Source organism: Camellia sinensis, chromosome 4 (genome assembly GCF_055761805.1).
Source record: "Camellia sinensis isolate YWXY chromosome 4, ASM5576180v1, whole genome shotgun sequence".
NCBI classification, from domain to species: domain Eukaryota; kingdom Viridiplantae; phylum Streptophyta; class Magnoliopsida; order Ericales; family Theaceae; genus Camellia; species Camellia sinensis.
Window position 1 is genome coordinate 50777554 of NC_138964.1, and position 16562 is coordinate 50794115.

The 16562-nt window shown below is 37.3% G+C and overlaps 2 long non-coding RNA genes and 1 other non-coding gene across 3 annotated transcripts; 1 reads left to right on the forward strand and 2 right to left on the reverse strand.

Moving 5' to 3' along the window:
• Positions 1-229: 229 nt before the first annotated feature.
• LOC114268505 (uncharacterized) lies at positions 230-12526 on the reverse strand. Its single transcript, XR_014366458.1, has 3 exons — positions 12093-12526; positions 1165-1236; positions 230-496 (listed from the first exon to the last, which is right to left on the reverse strand). It is a non-coding gene; the product is annotated as an uncharacterized LOC114268505 (long non-coding RNA).
• LOC114268536 (small nucleolar RNA snoR86) lies at positions 1714-1846 on the reverse strand. The gene has a single exon (XR_003631287.2). It is a non-coding gene; the product is annotated as a small nucleolar RNA snoR86 (small nucleolar RNA).
• LOC145824627 (uncharacterized) lies at positions 4738-11208 on the forward strand. Its single transcript, XR_014366459.1, has 2 exons — positions 4738-4853; positions 11029-11208. It is a non-coding gene; the product is annotated as an uncharacterized LOC145824627 (long non-coding RNA).
• Positions 12527-16562: the final 4036 nt, after the last annotated feature.

Below are 16562 nucleotides of genomic sequence, written 5' to 3' on the forward strand. Positions count from 1 at the left end.
GAAAAAGATCACATTTTTTCATAAAGTGTGATTATAAAGCGCAGAAGATCTCAGTTTTTGAATAAGACTGATCATTTCTAAAACATACATCACAATTAGTGTCATTGTAAATGACAAAAGATCTCAATTCTATTTTAACCATGACTGGTATTTGATTAAAAAAAAAATCTCAGACTTTTTAAATTTGAAAACATGATTATTTACATTTGAAAAAAATAAACAACAAATATTTTCCTAGTAAATCAAAGCATTAAACTTTTATTACACAAACTGATTTCAATTTTCAAATATCTGCTGCTACATACATAGTAGCTCTATCAACAAAAAATGAGTCATTCCTACGACAAAACAAAGTTTGATTGAGCAAAGAAAAACAAAGGAACCTATGGACTACTATAAGCAACCTTCAATTTGGCGACATCATTATGCAAGTAGCGCCACCGTTTTTCTCTCCCTCCATCTCTCTATATATTTCCCTCCAGATTCCCTCTTGACCCTACAAATTAACACCCAAAATGCTTCAATAAAAAATCATATCAAAGTGAAAATTAAAGCTAAACAAGAAAAATGATTTGAGAAAAGAACAGGGGCAGAAATCACAAAACAAAGATATAACACCAACCATCAAATATGATGATAGGAGCATATAGCACAACCAATTCCTTAAATTCAATACAACAAGAAAAATGAAGTAATCCTAATTGTTAAAAAACACCAATATCATGAAGAGGATTAAATGAACTTAATAATGTTTCCCAAAAAGTCAGTCATTCCACAAATAGCATCATATAACTATACTTGAGATCAAGCTTGTTAAAAATAGAGAATAAGAATGGACTACAAAGCCAAAAGAGTCATAACATAACTCTAAAAAATTCGGAAGGATCAAAGGGAAAAAATATCTGGAGAGCAAAGAGGAAGTCCATATGTAAGCTAAACTAGCAGCGTTTTTCTTAGAATTCCATTTGGCAATCAATAAATATTTTAGTAGAAAATAATAGATAAATGGCTCTGTCACAAGCTCTAGACTAGAAAATACATCAAAATCCACAAACAAAAAGCTGAAAACTGAATCTAGTTTCGTTACTACTATATGCAAAAAATTAAGAAATATGATATAGTCCAAGATTTTTTTTTTAAAATAATTGGGTAAATTACACTGACCTATCTATTGAGGCTTTTGACATGATGGAGACATTCCCACAAGTTTAAATTACACTGACCTCTCTCTGCCACCTAATTACAAATCACAATCACCCCTCCATCAGTGGTTTGAACCATCATACATACATCATCACCCAAGTCTCTAACCATCTCCAATAATTTTATAAATAATATTTTTCAAACAATTTAACTCATAATTTTTTGGTTAATTCTTTTGCGGCTGAAAAATCATATGATCTTCATAAATTCAAACAAAGTCAACAAAATCATATCATCAATATTCAATAGTCATAATATGGGTAACAAATCGTATCTATCTGTGTAATCCATCAAAAAACATATAGGATTTCAATACATAGATCCTCTTTGGTAGAGGAGAAAATCAAGCAAAACAACAGAAAATCTGACAATAGTAAAAAAAATTATGAAGAAAATAAGGGGAGAAAAACAGATGAGATCGTAAATAAAAAAGTAAATAAAAAAACCAAATCAAAGAAAACTATTAAGTTTAGATTCACAAAAAAACAGAGAGATGAAAAAGAAATATGGAATGTAGCAATTTGTTCGAGGCCATAATCAAACTGAAAGTTTATGTTTGAAAGGCACAAAGAATCGCAATGTTTCTACTGTTGCCAACCTTCAATGCAGGTGGTTCGTTGTTGATTCATTGACGCCCTTGCTCTGCAAATTGGCTTTTCCCTCTTCTATATCACAAACCCTAATACATAATACATATATTTACATAAACATGTAAAAGAGAGAATGAAAACAAAGAAAGAATTGGGTACGAAAAACATTTGGGGCTTTTTACTCAAATATCAAAAGGTGTTGTCTGTGCCATATTCTAAGACTTTTGATGTAAATAACATAATTTTTGGACAACTTTAGAATTGTGTGAAATCTTAGAAGTGTTGAAAATTTGAGAAAAATAATGTAGTTAGACTAATCATGGGGTTAAATAGCCTAATTAAAAACATGGTTTGATTTAGTTGAGTTTTGCTATTTTTTTCAAAATTTTCAAACTAGTTTTGCTTGCTAGTTTCTTGAGTAAATAAATATGTTCCTACGATTATTTTAAGGTTTAAGTTACTTTGTGGATTTGTTGGGTTATTTAATGAATTTAGAGACTATAAGGGCTAAATGGTGATTTTGGCCACTAAAGGGTAAAATAATCCATTAAAAGTAATTTGGGTGAAATTCTTGAATTTATCATATAAGAAATTAACTAGTGGTTAATTGGGATATAATGGTAAATGATGCCTTGAAGGCATTTTGATAATTTATGCCTGAGGGCAATTTGGTAATTTTGTCCTTGAGAGCATCTTAGTAATTTGTGCCTTAAGGGCATTTAGGTCAATTATGCCTTGGGGGCATAATTGAGATTGGACCCTTAAGGGTATTGGCCAAGGAGAACATTTTTGAGAAAATGGCCTAGTGTCGAAAAATATTCCAACTGTAAAAGTAACCTAGTTTGGAGTTTTATTTGTACTCGGTTGATTTTCGGTCGAGTCCCGGTATTATTGATTTTACAGGCGTGGCCCGGGTTATAGGCTTATAGCCGGTATTGCCAATAAGCTTCAGGAGATAGTGGATCGAACTATTTGAGGATTAGAACCCCGAACACTGTGCAGTTGATAGCAATAGTAGCTTCTGTGGAGACGGTGGTGTGGATTTTCTAACATGCAGCTCAGAGGGAGCATCGAGTGAGATCAATGTGGGACCTAGTCTGTACTTATTTATAGCTTGGATATGTTATGTGTTGGCGAGGCTAAATTTTTTTTCCATGTTGGCAGGTTATTGAAGCCCTATTGGTGGTTATTGATTTCGGATTCTTTCCATTATTTAATTATCTCTAATGAGTTAATTAAATAAGATGGACTTAATAAAATTAAGTTAATCCAGAAATTGGACATTCCATTACATAATTTATTTGCCACGACACTAACATGTTTACTCAGTAAGAAATGAGATTACTGCTGGGTGAGTGTCAATACTCACCCCCCCTGCATTGTGTAGGTACTAATAGACACCTGCCGGCATGAGTGTTGGGACATAGTTTGTCATGTTAAGTTCAAACCCTACGTTAATTGGGCTTGCGTGCCTTTACATCTTTTGTTGGATTATTATATTAATTAATTTTGGGTCTGTAACTTAAACATTTATTTCCGTTATTGCATGATGTACTTCATTTTATTAGTTTGGGCGCCAAGTGAGAATGTGTTTAGTACGTGAGAGAACACTAGAGTTTTTGAACTTAAAGGGCAAATTATTTCAAAAACTATCAAATGGCACGCTTCCTAATACAAGCTGAATTTTATCAAAACACTTGTTTTATCACCTAAAGTTCAGTTAAGCTCTTATAAAGGAAAAATGGACATTTTTCCAGAGCCTCATACGATTTTTCAAACGATCTCTCATGTTCATCATCGGGCAATATTCTCAAACCCACTTGAAAGATAAAAGTATAGTCAATTTCAAGCGTAGAGACAAGGCTACTATGTATCATTCCATCTTAACATTGTGTCCGACAAAACGACTTAAAAGATAAAAGTGTAGTCAATTTTTTCATACTCATTCCAAGTTCAAAGTACCATTTGTACAAGAAAGAATCCCCTTGGTCATGAGTTCTTCTTCACAAAAATAGAAATAGGATCCATGAAATAATTGAGAGTTCATTTGTGCAATAGCCATTCCCATCAAATAGGTAGTGGCTTTGATTAAGGGAACCCACCAGAGCCATAGCAAAAGCGAATCTGCATAGGGTAACTGTGTCACTGTTAGTGGATGTGAAGCTAGGTTATCTATCCATGACCAAATTGAAGCTTGGGTGAAACTAAGTGGAGGTGTGAATCAGCTGATGCTTTAGAATCAACAAATAAAGTTGTGGTTACGGGTAACGTTGTGGCAACATTGCAATTTAAAGTCCTACCAAATCATATTTCTAGGAAATCATTAACAAACTCAACCAAGTGTAGTAAGGTCACACCAAAGTAAATCATTTTGAGTGTTGCTAATAGCCTCACCAAATTTCTTAGAGCACCCACCAACAAATTTTTATTTTTTTTATTTTTCTTTAGACAACCCACTTAATACCAAAAGTGTCATCCACTAGCAAACTGTAATCCTACCCACCCCATACACAACCCACTACCACCAGCTCCAATAACCATCCCACTGTCCCTCAGCAGCTCCGACCGCCACTCCACAACCCTTTCCCACCTCCAGCACCACCATTAGCATCCCTTCCCTGTCCTCCCTCAGCCTCTTCCAACTCCTCGCCACCTCCGTAGCCCCCACCCTCCATGTGCCACCCTAATCCTCTCCACCCTCTGATGGCCTCCCCTCTAACTAAGAGAGAGAGAGAGAGGGGGAGGGGGAAAGTGGTGGGGTAGGTGCCGAGGATGGGCTGGGAAAGAGCGGGTGAGGGTGGGGAAGAGCAAGGGATGGGAGGGAGATGGTTGCTAAAGCAAGTGGAAGGGCAGGGGAAAGGCCAGAGCAACTAATGGATGACGTGGGAATGAGGTAGAGGTAAAGTTTGAACAGTTAGGGATAAAGATAAAATAGGTATTTTGTGCTAGGGAAAAATGGTAATAAAAATATGAATAAGTGAGGACGAAAGCAATCGGTGGGGCATATAGCAACAATCTTATCAAGGTGGCTAGTTTGAGACACGTGTATTATGCAATGTTGTTAGAATCTTAGTTGCACGAAGCGGGAGCGGGGGCGGGAGCGAGGAAGCATGAGCCGATAGAAATTTCTTAGGTTGGGAGCGCCTTGGGAAGCGGTAATATATATATATATATATTTTTTAATACACATTAGAAGTTTTTTTATAAATACTTTTATTTTAATACACATTAATTATTTTATTTATTTATTATATTTTTTAAATAATGAGTTATTGTTAATTTATTTTTATTTTATTTTACATATATGTGTGTGTGTTTTTTTTATTAATATGTATAATATATACTCATATATATATATATATATATATTATATTTGTATGTGTTAATATTTTTTATGTAAATATATTATAAAGATTATATATATTAATATTTTTATTTTTTTTATTATATATTTATATGTATATATATGATATATATTAAATAATAATGTGTTAATGTTTTTTATTTTTTTATTTTTTAAATATCTATATTTATTTAAAGATTTTATATGTTTTATATATATATATATTATATATTTAGTTAAAGATTTTATATGTTTATTATCTTATATATATAACTTAGAAAATATGAGGAAAAAGAACTCCGAAAATATGAGGAAGAAGGAATATATTTCTGTTATATTCAAAACTTCTTATTTTACAAGACCAAATGACACTCCTTATATAGGAGATATTACAAACATCATTATAACCCATTATATGCCACTTACATATTATATATTACCATTATCTACCACTATCATATTATATACATGCTACTATCTACCACCAACACCACTATCATATTCTATACATGCCACTATCTACCACCAACACCACTATCATATTCTATACATGCCACTATCTACCACCAACACCACTATCATATGCCACTATCTTATTATATGCATTAACACAAATTTCCAGCACTCCCCCTCAAGCTGGTTTGAAGATATCTTCCATAGCCAGCTTGCTAGTCAGCTTATCAAATTGCTTCTTGTGTAGTCCCTTCGTTAGCACATCAGCTAATTGTTCACCTGTTGGAAGGTAGGTCATACAGATTATGCCAGCATTGATTTTCTCCTTGATGAAATGTTTATCCACTTCTATATGTTTTGTGCGATCATGTAGAACTGGATTATGAGCTATAGATATAGCTGCTTTGTTGTCACAATAGACCTTCATAGGTGTCGGGTGAGAAAGCTTTAATTCTTCAAGAATTCTTTTAATCCACATTACTTCACAGATTCCATGGGCAACAGCTCTGAACTCTGCTTCTGCACTACTTCTAGCTACCACATTCTATTTTTTACTCCGCCATGTAACTAGGTTCCCACCTACAAAGGAGCAGTATCCGGATGTTGATCTCCTGTCTGTAACACTTCCTGCCCAGTCTGCATCTGTGTATACTTCAACTTGAAGATGTCCATGTTTCTTGAACAGTAAGCCTCTCCCTGGAGTTCCTTTCAAATATCTTAAGATCTTATAAACGGCCTCAAAGTGCTCTGCCCCTGGTGAGTGCATGAACTGACTTACCATGCTGACTGCAAAGGCAATATCAGGCCGCGTATGAGACAAGTAAATCAATTTCCCGACAAGTCGCTGATATTGTTCCCTCTCTTTGACTTCTTCAGCCTTAGCAGCTTGTAACTTCAAGTTAGGCTCGATCGGAGTCTCCACCGTCTTACAACCAAGCATACATGTTTCTCCAAGGAGATCAAGAACATATTTTCTCTGATTAATGAATATACCTTCCTTGGATCTTGCAAATTCCATTCCGAGGAAATACTTGAGGGCTCCCAGATCCTTAATGTGAAATTCTTTTGCGAGTTTCTCTTTGAGGGCTGCTAACTCTGCTTCATCATTACCAGTTAAAATGATGTCATCAACATAAACAATCAAAATTGCAATTTTACTGTTTTTTGAATGTTTATAAAATATTGTGTGATCTGCTTGACTCTGCGAGAAGCCACAACTGATAACTGCCTTCCCAAAGCGTTCAAACCACGCTCTTGGTGATTGTTTGAGTCCGTATAATGACTTGTTCAATCTGCATACTCTGTCGCTTCCAAGTCTCTGCTCAAATCCCGGCGGTAGGCTCATGAACACCTCCTCTTCAAGATCACCATTGAGAAATGCATTTTTAATGTCAAGTTGATGTAGAGGCCAATCTGAATTTACTGCAAGAGATAACAGTACTCTGATGGAATTTATTTTAGCAACAGGAGCAAACGTCTCCTGATAGTCGATCCCATAAGTTTGAGTGAAGCCTTTAGCCACCAGTCTCGCCTTGTATCTCTCAACGCTTCCATCTGCGTTACATTTTATCGTAAACACCCATTTACACCCAACTGTTTTCTTGTCTTTGGGTAGATCAACTATCTCCCAAGTACCACTTCTCCTTAAAGCATTCATCTCCTCCATGACTGCTAATTTCCAATTCGGATCATCCAATGCTTCCTGTATATTCCTTGGAACAAACAAGTGTGAAATCCTAGATGTGAAAGCTCTATGGTCTTTAGACAGTCTTTGATAGGAGAGGTAATTTGCAATTGGATGTTTAATGCAATTTCGGACACCTTTCCTAATTGCTATAGGAACATCAAGGTCGGAAATAGAAGGAATAGGATTACCTAAAATTTCGATGCCAGAACTCGGGTGGACATTCGGGTTATTAGGATGGACATTCGGGTCATTATTCCTCAGATGAAATCGCTTCCTAGTATAAACCTGAAGCTCAGGATTTAGATCATTTTGTAGTACTTCTCCCCCTAAACAAGAATCTTCTTGACTAGGCACCATAGAACTTGGTTCTCCTAAGTGATCATTATCAGACAGATGTGATTTTTGTGTAGGATAAATGACATTGGGGAGCGAGATAGAAATATCCCAAAAACGGTCTTCTACTCCACTTGTCTCCCCCTGAAGAGAAGTGTTGGGGAAATAGGATTTTGTTTCCACAAATGACACATCCATACTCACATGAAATTTCTTGGTTTGAGGATCGAAACACTTATACCCCTTTTTGTTTGAGGAATAACCCAAAAAAACACATTTTATAGCACGGGGGTCAAGTTTTGAACGAAATTGACTAGGAACATGAACATAGGCAGTACATCCAAAAACTTTGGCGGGTAAATCAGAAAACAACCTCGTGTCAGGAAAAAAAGTTTTGAGACAATCGAAAGGTGTTTTGTATGTTAACACCTTTGTAGGCATCCTGTTTATCAAATAAGAGGCTGTTAAAATTGCTTCACCCCATAAATATTTAGGAACATGCATGTAAAACATTATAGCACGTGCTACTTCAAGTAGATGTTTATTTTTTCGTTCTGCAATGCCATTTTGTTGAGGGGTATCCCGACATGTAGATTGATGAAAAATTCCCTTTTTTTCCAAAAACTCACCCAACTGCTCATTGAAATATTCTGTTCCATTATCAGAATGTAAAATACCAATTTTGGTTTGAAATTGGTTTTCAATCATATTGTAAAAATTTGTGAATAAATTTTTCACGTCAGATTTTTTATTCATCAAATAAATCCAACATAAGCGGGTATGGTCATCAATAAATGTAACAAACCATCTTTTACCAGAAAGAGTAGTGATTTTAGAAGGGCCCCAAACATCACTATGAATCAAATAAAAAGGTTTGGAAGCCTGGAAAGGTTTTGGCAAATAAGTAGAGCGATGAAATTTTGCAAAAATGCAACTTTCACAATGAAAAGAAGAACAATCAATCCCTTTAAATAATTCTGGAAATAAATGTTTCAGATAAAGAAAACTAGGATGTCCTAGCCTATAGTGCCATAGCATTATTTTTTCTCGAACAGAGATTGAACTAGTACTATTAAAGCTCTGAGCTTTTTTATTACTAACAGGTACTTCATCAAAGTAGTAAAGACCTTCAAGCATCCTAGCACGCCCAATCATCATCCCCGAGTTCTGGTCCTGAAATTCACAATGGGATTCAAAAAATGTAACACGACAATTAGAATCCTTAGATAGTTTACTGACAGACAAAAGGTTACAGGCTAAGTTGGGGACGTGAAGAACAGCATTGAGATTAATTTTCTCATTTAGTTTAATAAATCCTTTTCCTGCAATAGGTGAAAAACTACCATCGGCTATTCTGATTTTGTCATGACCAGAACAAGGGAAATAGGTACTAAATAAATGGGAAAAACTAGTCATGTGATCGGAGGCACCGGAATCTATGATCCACGGAAAGAAGTTTAGGCAAGAGAAGGCTTTAGAATTTCTACCTGTTTGTGCCAACAAAACACTAGGAGTACCGGATGAGGAGTTGGATTTTATCAGCTTTAAGAGTTGATCAATCTGCTCTTTGTTGAAGGGACTTGAATCGGCTTCATTAGCGGTAGGAAAGCCACGATTCTTCTCTCCTTGTTTGCTGCTTTTCCAGTTGACAGGTTTGCCATGAATCTTCCAACACGTTTCGCGTGTATGGCGAGGCTTGTTGCAAAAATCACACCAGACCCGTGGCTTATCATCAAACCTGCGCTGGTAATTTGCAGCCTTGTTGGCCGCAGCATCGCTAATTAAAGCAGAAATTTCAATTGATTCACCAGTACCTTTTTTCTTAAGCATGACGCTCCTTCGGCTCTCTTCCCTTCTGACTTCGGCAAATACTTCGCCAATGGATGGGAGAGGAGGTCTGCCAATAATTCTTCCTCGCACTTCATCGAACTCAATGTTGAGGCCGGCAAGAAACTTGTAAATACGGCTGTCTTCCACGGTTTTCTTGTGGTGGTTGCAGTCGTCAACGGATTTCCATTCGTATGTGTTGAAGATGTCAAGATCCTGCCACAACCTTTTCAACGAATTGAAATATTTGGTGACGGAATCATCTCCTTGACGAATCTCTCCCAACTTCAAAGTTAATTCGAAAACTTGAGATTGATTTCCTAGGTCAGAATACATCTGACTAACATTATCCCACAATTCTTGTGCAGTAGGATAGCACATGTAATTAGAGCTTATATCCTCCTCCATGGAATTGACCAACCATGTCATAACCATGGAGTTTTCAGCGTCCCAACTGTCGAACAGCGGATCATTAACAGCAGGAGCCTTCTTGTCACCAGTGATGTAACCGATCTTTCCTTGCCCACGGATATACATCCGGACAGATTGTGACCAGCGGAGAAAATTATCACCATTTAGGCGGATGGTGGTGATTTGGACAGAGTGAGAGTTGGACGTTTTCACCGGAATAGCAACGGCAGGGGTTGAAGTGGTTTCGGACGTGACTTCCGACATGGCTATGACGGTTTTAGGGCTGCTGTGTTTTTTGTAGCTCTGATACCAACTTAGAAAATATGAGGAAAAAGAACTCCGAAAATATGAGGAAGAAGGAATATATTTCTGTTATATTCAAAACTTCTTATTTTACAAGACCAAATGACACTCCTTATATAGGAGATATTACAAACATCATTATAACCCATTATATGCCACTTACATATTATATATTACCATTATCTACCACTATCATATTATATACATGCCACTATCTACCACCAACACCACTATCATATTCTATACATGCCACTATCTACCACCAACACCACTATCATATTCTATACATGCCACTATCTACCACCAACACCACTATCATATGCCACTATCTTATTATATGCATTAACACAAATTTCCAGCAATATATATATATATATATTTCACTTATATATTAGGTATACATCGTGAAGGTCAGAGAGAAGGAGACGAAGGCAAAGACAAAGATGAAGGCAGAGGAGGTGATCTGCGAGAGAGAGAGGAGACGATCTGCGAGAGAGAGAGAGAGACGATCTGCCAGAGAGAGAGGGAAAGACGATCTGCGACAGAGACAAAAAACACAGAGAGAGAGAGACGAACTGCGATAGAGACGAAAAACAGAGAGAGAGAGAGAGAGAGAGACGACCTTCGAAGTGATGAAAGTAGAAGAAAAACGAAGCAAACGACATACCAAACACAACCTTCAGGTTCTTCACTTTCTTTCTCCTCTCTCTCTTTGTTGACCAACAAGCTAGGGTTTTTGTTCTTCTTCACCAACGATCCCATCTTGGTTAGGATCGCGTTTCTCTCTCTACGGAAACGCGATTCCTACACGTTTCTTTCCAAGAAACGCGGAATCGTGTTTCTTACGAAGATTCGTCACAACGATTCCTGCAACTAAGGTTAGAATCGTACAATAATTATATGTATTGTTCGATTTATCTCATATTGTATGGCTTAAGATATAGTGTGTCGACATCGGCTTGTAACTAGAATCACGTGATACTTTTTTATATTGTTCAAATTTGCATCTAGCCACAATTCCATGAGTATCACACGATGAGTTAAGAGATAATTTGAATGATCTAACTTTAAGCATCTTCCTAAATTAATTTTGCATGATCACCAAACTCAAATGATGTTAGAAAATCATAATCAACAAATTAATAATAGAAAACCAAGAGATGAAAAATTTTCTTCAAACACAGGGAAAAAAGGGATCTATAAAGAGAAAAGAAGAATTTATTTGTGAACACAAAGGGTGGGTAGTAAGACCATGGCTGTTGTGTTATGAGCCCAGAAGGGGTTTCAGATTGCCTAGTAACTGGTAGATTTGGCTTCGTCCTGAGATTTGAACCAAAGGCATGGTGGTTAAAACTGCAATAATAAAACAATAAGGACAAGTTGTTTCTAGTTCATAGATCCAAAGAGTTATGTATTCCTCAGCTATTGGTGGCATAGTTAATCTCCACTATATGGCTTGTCTGAGAGAAGGATCTATTTTATCAATTTTTTTATTTTTTTTATAAAACAAGAATTCCACAGTTCTGTATTGGGACACTGTTAATCAAAGCAATGGGTAATCTTCCCAGTCTAGCAACATAAATTGTACACCAAGGGAGCTAAGCTAACCTGAGGATCAAGTAAGCTTGTATCATACCATCTATGAGTTGAAGAAAGGTGAAGTATGTAAAAATGGTCTATTGGCTGCAAATAAATATCCTGATACAACATGATAGCTAGTTTATGTCCTAATTGATGCCACATGACCTTGTAAGGTCTAGCAAAACAAATCTAGGAAACATGGCAATAAAAATATATCCCTTTTCGACCAATGCAGCATTTTAAAGAACAAGTACACTGTTCAAAGTGAAACCATTAAGAGATGAAAGCTCCAAATTGTCATGGAGTATGTCCAAACAAACTTTCAAAAAGACACCAACAAACAGACAGATAGAACTAATACCTGATGATCATCGAGGGAGTACCACATGCCACTTGATGTGCGAACAAGCAGTAATAATGGCCAGAATGTGTGCTCCAACCGGCATGAACAAGAACACCATAAAGAGTATACTTTAAATCTCCATCCTGTCAAGTCCAATCAAAGAATTAGCCATGGCACAAAACACATCGGGTATCAATCTCTCATCAAATTGGTACTAATGCTACCTAAGAGATTTACCAAGCATATACAACAGATTTAGTTTCTAGATCAATTGAAGTAGTAGGTCCATCAGGAATTTTTATCCAACTGGCTATTTATAAAAATCTGGTTACCAGATTTTTTTAATTATTAGCAATTTATCATTCACCCTTTGGTAACTCAAGTGTTACACGTGTGGATGAGTTTTGATCATAATAAATCTATCATCTGAGATTGAACATGGCAGAAAGTCACCACACCCAATACATGTTCCAGATGCCACTATCACATTGCTTGCCCTGCCATAAAACCAACACAACATGTTGTTGGCACATAAATTTTAACTAAATTTATGACACGTATGGAGTCTATGATAGGAAGGTTGTAGGTAATCACTTCCTAAAAAAAAAAGATCAATATGATCCGTTGAAATACATAAATAAAACGACGTTGCATCTCAACAACGTTATTCAAGATACTCAAGTGACACGTGGAGCCTACGAAAGATGACACCTGCAGAGCCTACAGCAAGGACACCACACAGGATGAAACCCCAAAAAATCAATCCGGTTAATCAGATATACGATTAATCAGATAGCTCTATTATTCAAAATTCAAATAGGCGTCATCATTCAATTTGAAATTCAAATTGAAAATGAAGCATTCCTATCATCTGATGGCCCTCCATAAATATGAGGACCATCACACAAGACTGGGGGATCGAAAAAAATCAGAAGTGAAAAGATCAGAGAGGGAGAGAAAAAGAAATTGAGAGCTAAACAATTCGTTACAAGAAAGAAGAGGAGAAGCCTAGAGAACTCAAGAGCCTACGCTAATGGCGATGAATAGGTAAAGGGTTCCAAACCCAAACTGTATTTTGTATTCGAGGGTTCAAAACCCATAACAATCTCAATAAAATATATATTTTTTTTTTTTCTTAAATTGTCTTTTGTTGTTTATTTTGTTCTTCATTAATCGGAGGTTTCATTTGTATAAAATGTCTAATTAATGATCTGAAATACAGATCGGAAATAAGAACCTACTATTCAAATAATCAACACTGTTTAGTCCAAAAACTAAACAGTGGACATTTGTAACATAAATTTTGAAATGTGTTGAAACACTTCATGTTTTAAAATTTGTGTCTACAAATTCTGGCACGCCCAGTGGGACATTATTTCTCATCCCATCTTTTGAAGAACAAAAAAAAATATATATATATATAGTAGAAACTTACTGACGTATTCTTTTGTTATAGGAATGCTGAAGCAACTGTTAGGAGACAAACCTACACTCCAGTGGTTCTGAAATCACCAAGGTTGGAGATAACACCCATCACCCAAGGGGCTCCGGAGCGAATGCTCTTGGCTGTCCCAAAGGTAGAGCCAACGAAATCCTGGAAAGATGCACTTCTTTCCCCTGCCACCCAAGGGGCTCCGGAGCGAAAGCTCTTGGCTGTCCCGAAGGTAACTGGTGTGACGAAGAAAGTCACACTTCTCCAGAAAGCTGAAAGTTTGAGAAAGATTACTGAAGATTATGTGAAAGCGTCAAAGCAGTATGCAATTGTGAGGGCCACAGCCCGAACGAAGAACTTTCTAATTCAGGCAAAGGAGGCTAATCAGTTTGCAACTGCGACTTTTGTTGCAGCTTCAACGGGGGCAACAAAAAATGTTGTGGCCCAACTACTCAAAAGGGTAGAAGACTCCATTAAAATGGTGGAGTCTGCCCAGAAGAAAGCTTCTTTTGAAAACATGGCCATCATTAGGGCCATTGGGAGGAGGGTAATGACCCAAACTCCTGTTGATGGAAAAAAGGCCCCTGTTGTTGAAAAAACAGTTGCTGCCTACGAACCGATAGTTCTGTTCAGAGCACAAAATCGGTCAAACCAAATCTTAGTCAACTCTCAGGAGCCAAAGGAACACTCGTTGGCTCGACAAGGTTTGAATAAGGAACACCCGTTGGCTCGACAGGGTTCAAATAAGGAACACCCGTTGGCCCAACAGAATAAGGAACACTCGTTGGCTCGACAGGGTTCGAATGAGAAACACCCGTTGGCCCGACAGAATAAGGAACACCCGTTGGCCCGACAAGGTTCGAATAAGGAACACCTGTTGGCCCAACGGGATTTGAATCAACATCAATTGACCCGCTCTAAAAATGTAGGGACTGTTTTGAAAATTCATGAGGAATTTACAAAGGCACAAACGGTTCCTTCTATGCCCTTAGGGGCTCGACTTGATATGTCATCCGGTCCAGTTTCGAAAAGACAAAAGCGAAGAAGAAATAAGGCCTTAAAGAAACTGGAACTAAGAACAGTCGCAACAAATGTTATAGGAGCTATTGAAAGGGCTCTCTTGAAAGATGAACCCCAAAAACAAATTGAAAGTCCTGTCTTTGTTGGAAAATCTAAGGTGGAGGAGGGTAAGCAACCCTTGGCAAATATTTCTACTTTGGTTGAACTATCTATGGAGGGAATAAGAAAAGGGCCTGTAACAAGGTCCATAACCCGTCAGGCTCAAAACAAAGCATCACAGTCAGATGCTTCAAATATGAGTAATGTTGTGAGGGTTGATAATCCTTTATACGAGCAAGATGATTCTATCTCGTTTGTTTCAACGGATATTGAAAACAATGAATTGAAAGATATCAACAAAGTCGCAGTTATGATGACTGAGGTTGAGAAAGAAGGTGAAAATTCGCAGGTCCAACAAGACCAAGGTCTCAAGGAAAAAGTGGTGGCCCTACAAGAACAACTTGAGAGAAGAGAATGGGAAATGGCTGCTATGTTGGAGCAAATGCAACAGTTACAGGCCCAAATGACAGGACCAGGAAGTGCACCCAAACAAATGACACAACCTGTTGTGGGGACATCCGTAGGCATACAAAGCACACTAGCCCCAGGGGGCAATAGTCCTTGTTACTCCGATCTAACCAGTGGTGGTATGAATCCATTGCTCATGGCCATGATTGATAATATGGTGAGGAGACAAGTAAAGAAAGTCAAAGAAAAAGATGATGAGAATTTTCAAATAATTACAAAACCTTACCCAGCATGGGTAGATGCTGTTCCATTCCCTTCTGGTTTTTCCCAACCAGATTTCAAAATGTTTGATGGAACAGGAGATCCAAGACAACATGTGGCTCATTTTCTTTCAAGATGCGGGCCAATAGCCCAGAATGAGGCCCTGTGCCTGCAGCTATTTGTCCAATCGCTTGAAAGTTCTGCATTTACTTGGTATGCTAATCTTCCTGAGGGATCAATCCTAAATTGGGATTTCATGGTGAAGGAGTTCCTTAAACAGTTCTGCAACACACAAAGACGAGTTGGGGTACCAGAACTGATTGAGACCAAGCAACGTGACAATGAGTCTGTTACAGATTTCATTGCAAGATGGCGAGCTTTGACATTTGCTTGTCCTCAAAAGTTTACACAATTAGAGTTAATTCGGATGTGCCTTAACAACTTCCGACATGAGCTCTCCACGGCTCTTATGGCTCAAACTTTTGAAGGATTCAATGATCTATGCACTAAAGCTCATGACATGGAGCTGCATCTAGCTAAACGAAGGAGGCCTAGGGCCGTTGAAAGGGTTGAGTCCTCGACTGCAGCTACAATCGAAACCAGAAAGAAGGGTCCCATTGTAGTAGGGGCTAAAAAGCCTAAGGAATTTAAAAAGGTGACTATGAAAGAGAGGTTGGAGAAGAAGTATTCTTTCATGGATGATCTGGTCGAAGACCTATTTGAAGATCTGTTGGAGCAAAAGTTGATTGCTCTCCCTGAGGTGAAAAGACCACATGAGGTAGGAAAGACCAATGATCCAAAGTATTGCCCCTACCATCGTTTGATTAGCCATCCGATAAAAGAGTGCTTTGTTCTGAAAGATAAAATTCAGGAACTTTTGGACTCTAAAATTATCGAACTCCCTCCTCAAGAGAAAGCATCTGCTAACCCAATCACTATCAACAATGATAATGAAGGTGAATGGGTTATTTATCAGTCAAAAAGCATGAAGAAAAAACAAAATGCCACAGTGAAAGCTAGAAGTGTGGTTGATCCAACAACACAAGGCCAAAAAGTTTTCAAAAAGCAAAAATCAAAAGTTTCTAGGAAACAAAAAAAAAGCCAAAGTAAGTAAGAGAAAAGGAAAAAAGAACCCAAAGAAGGAAAAGGGGGAGAAATTGGTCCCTGATGAGCAGTTAGAGCAAGGTCCTCTTGTCCCAGTCACATTGGAGGAATTTCTACCTTCAAAATTTCAATCTGTAGAGTTGCAGACATACTTTGATAAAAGA